The sequence below is a fragment of the Vidua chalybeata genome, chromosome 19, assembly GCF_026979565.1.
Source record: "Vidua chalybeata isolate OUT-0048 chromosome 19, bVidCha1 merged haplotype, whole genome shotgun sequence".
NCBI classification, from domain to species: Eukaryota; Metazoa; Chordata; class Aves; order Passeriformes; family Viduidae; genus Vidua; species Vidua chalybeata.
This window is the reverse complement of record NC_071548.1, coordinates 3821510-3828071: the sequence shown is the minus strand read 5'-3', so window position 1 is coordinate 3828071 and position 6562 is coordinate 3821510. Positions and strand designations below refer to the sequence as shown.

At 52.4% G+C, this 6562-nt stretch overlaps 1 long non-coding RNA gene across 2 annotated transcripts; it reads right to left on the bottom strand.

Moving 5' to 3' along the window:
* Positions 1–1132: 1132 nt before the first annotated feature.
* LOC128797612 (uncharacterized) lies at positions 1133–6185 on the bottom strand. 2 transcript variants are annotated; one of them, XR_008434188.1, is made up of 2 exons: positions 1966–6185; positions 1133–1644 (listed from the first exon to the last, which is right to left on the bottom strand). It is a non-coding gene; the product is annotated as an uncharacterized LOC128797612 (long non-coding RNA). The 2 variants fall into 2 exon arrangements; XR_008434189.1 differs by having other exon boundaries at positions 1133–1532.
* Between the last annotated feature and the right edge of the window lie 377 nt (positions 6186–6562).

Sequence of the window (6562 nt, the reverse complement as noted above, 5' to 3'; positions counted from 1 at the left end):
GCTTAGCTCAGAAATGAAGATCTTTCTCCTCCCCTCCTCCTGTTTTTGCTCTCTGTTTTTCGGCCTGGTTCTTGTTCTCACTGAGGCGGCGTGTGGGACAGAGGCTCATTGTTCGCGCTGCTCGGGGAACGCGCCGCAGCGCTGATCTCATTAGAGCTGGGGCCAGCCAGGGAGGGGCCAGCGGCCGCCAGCACCTCCCGGGGGACATCTGGGGGACGTCCTGGGGGACATCCTGGGGGGATTTCATGGGGGACGTCCTGGGGGACATCATGGGGCACATCCTGGGGGATATCCTGGGGGACATCCTGGGGGACATCCTTGGGGGACATCATGGGAAACATCCTGGGGGATATCCTGGGGGACATCCTGGGGGACATCCTTGGGGGACATCATGGGAAACATCCTGGGGGATATCCTGGGGGACATCCTGGGGGACATCATGGGGCACATCCTGGGGGATATCCTGGGGGACATCCTGGGGGACATCCTTGGGGGACATCATGGGAAACATCCTGGGGGATATCCTGGGGGACATCCTGGGGGACATCCTTGGGGGACATCATGGGAAACATCCTGGGGGATATCCTGGGGGACATCCTTGGGAGGACATTCTAGGAGTAGGTCCCGGGGGTACATCCTCGGGGGCATATCCTGGGGACACATCCTTGCATGGACATCTTTGGAGGGGCATTCTTGGGGACACATCCTTGCGGGCACATCTACAGAGAAGCCAGGAAAAGGTTTAGATCCTGCAAATATGGGGGAGAAGAACTAGAGGAGGTTCTCCACGAAGTGCACAGCAACTCGCTGGCTGTGCTCCTGTTCAACTGAGAGCCAGGCAGGCTGATCGAGATGCATCTTCTAAATGCCCAGATACCAGAAGGAAATTGCACAATCTCAGGCGATTTATTTGTTACTTATAGAGAACATAATTGTAAATGCACTGGCTAAATAAGAATTAATTGTTTTTAAAACTCAGGTTAGCAAATGCTGTAAGGAGTTGTCTTAGGGGAAATAAAGGGGAACGAGCAAAAAAAAAAAAATCTTCTTGGGCACTAATGATTAGAGCAAAACCCTGATGTTAAGAGGACTTTGTCTCAGTGGAAGCAAGTTACTCATCTTTTCCAGAAGATACAGGCATGCATTGCAAAATGTTTATTTTGTACTCTCTGAAGTGGTTAATCTACATGCAAAGCAATGAAAAGGTGCCTTATTAGGCTAATTGCTAATAAAAAAAAAAAAAAAGAGCAAAAAAAAGCCCAGAACTACTGTGAGCAAATATTTAAAAACAGATGCAGAAGGCTGTGAAAACAAACACAATCTCGTTTTTCCATGAAGTTTTCCCACCAGAAATCAGACAGTTCAAAGAGACGTCCGGTTAATGCGGTACCTCCAGGCTCCCGGCGCTGGAGCTGTTCATTAGCCGCTTCGTAATTCTGTGATGCAGAACTGGATTAATGGAAAGGTGACTGGGAAGCCACCGAGGGACCTGCTAATGATACTGCTGCGTCCTTAGAGAAGTCCTCTCTAGCCTTGCCCACGTGCAGCAAAACACACACACACCATCAGGATACAATGCCACATTATCACAAGAAAACACTTTGGAGAGGGGAAGAAGATGTCATCACCGAGTGGTGCTGGGAACTGGTGAAACCCAAGATGGAAAAATAATTGCATGCATGTTTTTTAATACAACAGGATTCCCCCAAGCTCATTAAAGCAGATGGAAGTTTTAAAAACTGTATTACTTTAAAAATTAATTTACAGCTGTGGGGCTTGGTGGCCCAGAGAACATTAAAATGATAAATCCAGAAAGGTGATGTGAGCAGAAAGGAGGATTGCTTTGGTCACGACATGGTTTGTGCAGCTGGGAAGGGGAGATGGCACCGTTTTGTTGCTGTTTGACATTTACCTCTGCTGTGCCATTTCTGGGCTTAACCCAGATTTTAAAACACTGTAACATACCATTAAAATTGCCTCCCAAGTGATGTGTCAGCCAGAAACGATCTTGGTGCCTCTCTGCTTCATTAGATACCAGCTGGCATGGTGAGGGAGCTGATATGGACATCTGCACTTTGGACCACAGGAGAGCCCTGTCAAAGCTGGATGTCTGCACTGCGTTGTGGCCCCATGTCACAGCCTGGACATGCATGGCACAAGGTCACAGTCTGGACATCCACACCAGTCCATAGCACAGGGTCACAGCCTGGACATCCACACCATTCCATGGCACCGTGTCACAGCCTGGACATCCACACCATTCCATGGCACCGTGTCACAGCCTGGACATCCACATCATTCCATGGCACCGTGTCACAGCCTGGACATCCACACCAGTCCATGGCACCGTGTCACAGCCTGGACATCCACATCATTCCATGGCACCGTGTCACAGCCTGGACATCCACACCAGTCCATGGCACCGTGTCACAGCCTGGACATCCACACCATTCCATGGCACAGGGTCACAGCCTGGACATCCACACCAGTCCATGGCACCGTGTCACAGCCTGGACATCCACACCAGTCCATGGCACAAGGTCACAGCCTGGACATCCACACCATTCCATGGCACAGGGTCACAGCCTGGACATCCACACCAGTCCATGGCACTGTGTCACAGCCTGGACATCCACACCAGTCCATGACTCTTGGCACCAGCTTTCCACCTTCAAAGGCTGAGCAGTGCCGCTGCCATGCTCCCCCTGCTGCAGCCCCAGCCCCCAGCCTGACGGCCCCAGCAGTGCCCTAATTCCCCTGCTCAGCAGCCTCCTCCCAAGAGAAGCTGTGCCTGTCTGCAAGCATGGCAGCGTGGTGATGTGCCCAGGGCCAGGACAGGGCAGGGGCAGGAGCTTGGGGGCAAGTGCTTGCACGGCTGCTGGCACACCAAGCCAGTGCCAGGAGGGGAGTCCTTCACCCTGCACAGCCACCACCCTCAGCTGGGACATCCCTGGCTCTAGGAAAGGCCATGGATGAAGTGGTGGGACAAAGCCAGGCAGCCCCTCCAAGCCCTGTGGAGGCTGGACCATCTCTTTCCTGCTGTATATTTGTCCAATGCCGAGCACCAAGTGCTGGGATGGGCGAGGTAGCACGGAACAAAGGCTGGAGGCAGGTTGTATTCAGCTCACACCAGCTACCTCTGCTTGCTGGGAAGAAAGGAGCCCTTTGTTTGGAAAGAGCAGCTACTCCCACCAAACCAGGCACAGGGCCCTGTGCTGCAGAGCCCCATGTTACATACAGGAGTGGTTTGGCACAAAATGGTCCCTGTTCCCCCCGCCCCGTGCTATCCTCACCTTCACAGGTCTGTGCAGGGAGCATATCCTGGCACTCCAGAGGCTGGAGTGTATGGCCAGGGATGGGGATGAAATCACAGCCTGGGAATGCGCCCCATTGTGCAGCCCCACAGAGCCCACCCACCCCGTGGGCAAACCACAGCTTCTGTGGCCAAAGTGCTGCCTGCCCCTGCCTGCGCTGCAGCCCCCAAAACACACCCCCAAAACACATCCCGGGCTCGCAGCCAGCAGGGACTGACACGGATCTGGGGCTCGGGTGCCAGGCTCGGGGCTGTCCCCAGTGCCAGGCTCAGGGCTGTCCCCAGGCAGGGCATCCCTTCGCTGGCATCACGCCACTGCTGCTCCAGGGCATTCCCGTGTGAAGGTGGCTTCTCCCTGCAGGGAGTGTTACTGGGATCCCTGGGCTGTGCCCTTGTGATACATGAGTAATGCAATGGTTGATTCTCACAATTAACAGGCAAATATCATGGATGTATGTTAAGAGAAGTTTTATATAGTTTTACCCCCTTGTGTTGTTATCAAGGGACAGCCTGGGTTTGGGACATTTGGGAGGGTCGATTTGTCACTATGGCAGCACCTGACCTCCAATCAAGATGTAAGGAAGTGATCTCCACCACTGGGCAGTAAAGAAAAAGTCGATGGACAGAACTTTGGGAGGGGCCAAAGGGTTAAAAGGCAAAACCTCCATTGTGTGGGTGAGCACATGGTGGGAAAAATCCTTTGCTCCGGTGCTGTAATATTTTCTCTATTCAGTGTTCTGTTGTATTTTTAATAAACCTTTCTAAATTTTTGGAAGTGAGTAGCATCTCTCACACCCTGAGGCACGGTGGGACCCAAAGCCACAACGGGCCCCGTTATCCGGGCACGGGGGAGAGCCCTCGCTCCGACACTTCCCGCAGCCTCTCTGCTGCTGCGTCTATTATAACATGCTTCTCGTTCCCCTTCTCTCACCCAGCAAATTAACTTTAGCACTAAATTAACTTTATTCTGTTGCTGGTCAGCTGTCGGATGGGAGCGGGGCGGATTTTCCCCCTGGCCGTTCCGGGAGGCCCCGCGCCCGGGCAGCAGCGCCGTGACTCACGGGCTTTCAGGCTGCCTATTGAAGGGACCAGAGCCCGAACAAAGCCCCCATTCACTCCCAGAGCTCGGCTGGTTTTTCTTTGAGCCCTCACTGCTTTATTTTTATTCTTTCCCAAACATTGTTGGCTAATTTCATTGACAAAATTCATAACTTGGGGTTGGAGAGCTCGCTCCTATTCAGCTACGAGCGCTGGGGGGTTTTGTTTTTCTTTTCCACGCTGCCCCTCTTGCCTCATTCTCCACATCGTCCTGAAGCCAGTTTCCAGCCTGTGCCATACCCAGGAGCTGAGGGACACAGCTGAAGGACACAGCCCTGCACGGAGAGTTTAGGTGCTCCTCAGTTTTTTGGGTGGATAAGAAAAAGCACCAGGGCAAGGTCTGAACCTGAAGCACAAGGGTGACTCTGAGGGCAGCACGGACAGGACTGAGATCGTGCACTACAGAGCTGAGTGACCCCTGGAAGTACACAGCAAATATTTAAAATCAAAAGCCTGTTAAACTTTTATATTTTCAATACTCTGCATCCAATCCAGTTAATTATAGCCCTTTAAAAACATCTGCATTTCATAAAGGACTAAGTTTCCTTCCCCTCAGGCTGCCCCTCCTGAGACATCCCTCTCCAGGCTGCTGGGTTACACAGTAATTACAATCCACAAGTACCTGACATCACCACCAAGTGCAGTGCATTATGGTTTCGAAAACAAGAGGAACAATATTGCTCAAGATGGGTCTGAGCCAAAACCCCAGCTCCAAACACCATCATTTTTTCTGGCAGAGTTGAGGGCCAGAGACCTGCGTGGCAGCCAGGGCCCCCTGGAAATGTCACAGGCAGAGAATGGAGGAGTCACTTGGAGCTTTGGAAGGAAAGGATATTTCTGCTGCCTGCTGACTGGAGGGGTTTAAATACATGCAGGGCATCACTGGGAGAGCTGCAAGCCCTCTGGCACCTCTGCCCTGGAGCCAGAGCCCTCTTTGTTCTGCCCAGGGCACACAAGGGTGCTGGAACTGCCAGACCATCATTTTGGGAAGGGATATGGGCTGGACCCAAAGCGGCTCTGGGATGGGAGCAGGCAGCATCACCTTCCTGAGCTGGCAGCACCAGCCCTGCAGCAGCACAGGCAACATCCCAGGGAGCCTGCTCTGGGCAAGGCACAGAGCAAGAAGCTGTGGGCTTGTTCCCTCCCTTCCAGCTGGGAGGAGGCAGAGCCTGCCTTGAGAGAACCTGCAACAAGCTTATCTATGCTCCATACCTACACACATAATAGATACACATCATTTGGCTTATGGCCACCAAAGTGCACTCTGCTGGTATCTAAAGCAAAGTCCTTAATGGTGTTTTATGTGGTAAATCCCTCTTCTCCTCCTCTCCAGAGACAGAGGCTGGTTCTGGGGTGAGAGCAGGGCAGGAGCTGCAGCCTCACCAACCTGCAGGAACAGCCTCCATGACCCACCACCTCCTTGCTTTGCTAAGCTCTCGAGGCCAGGTCTCTTTCCTTGTTCATTTATCAGCTTGTTTCCCTGCAGAGAGGAGCTGGTTAGAGGAGAAAGAGTGTGATTTTCAGTCCACAGAGCAAGCAATTTACTTTTTAAGGTTGTTTGCCAAAACCACATTCCTGCTTCAGCTCCCAGTCCAAGCAGAGGGGAAGCTGAGATCAGAAACAGGAGTCAGGGACTGATTTTGCTCAATCGCTTGTGCTCTCTCTGCCTCGTGTGAGAGCTGAGCTCACTCAAGGGTTGAGGCATCCTCTGTACCTTCACATCTGAACAACAAGCAGGGAAAGCAAAAACCACAGGATTTCCTCTGCTGTCAGCAATACCCAATAAATTCACAGCAAGAGCAAGCCTTTAAAGGAAAAAATAAAACTAAAAATCCCCCAAACCAAACACTTTATCCTTTCCTGGTCTAATTGGGGAATAAACTTAAAATCTAATTTTAAGGGTGAAGTGAAAAGGAAAGGGATGAAAGGGAGTCGAGGCAAGCGCTGCATCCAGCCGTGATCACAGGCAGCAGGCTGGGGCTGCATCTCCAGAGGAAGCAGCAGCTCTGCCTTGATGTTCTCCGAGTCAGTGGGACTGGGGCAGGAGTCAGGCCCTTCTCTGCCCCATACAGCTGGTGGGAGCCCGTGCCTGCCACCACCAGAACCTGGGAAACCGTGGAAAACAGTGAGCAGCCTCAGCTGGGAACCGCT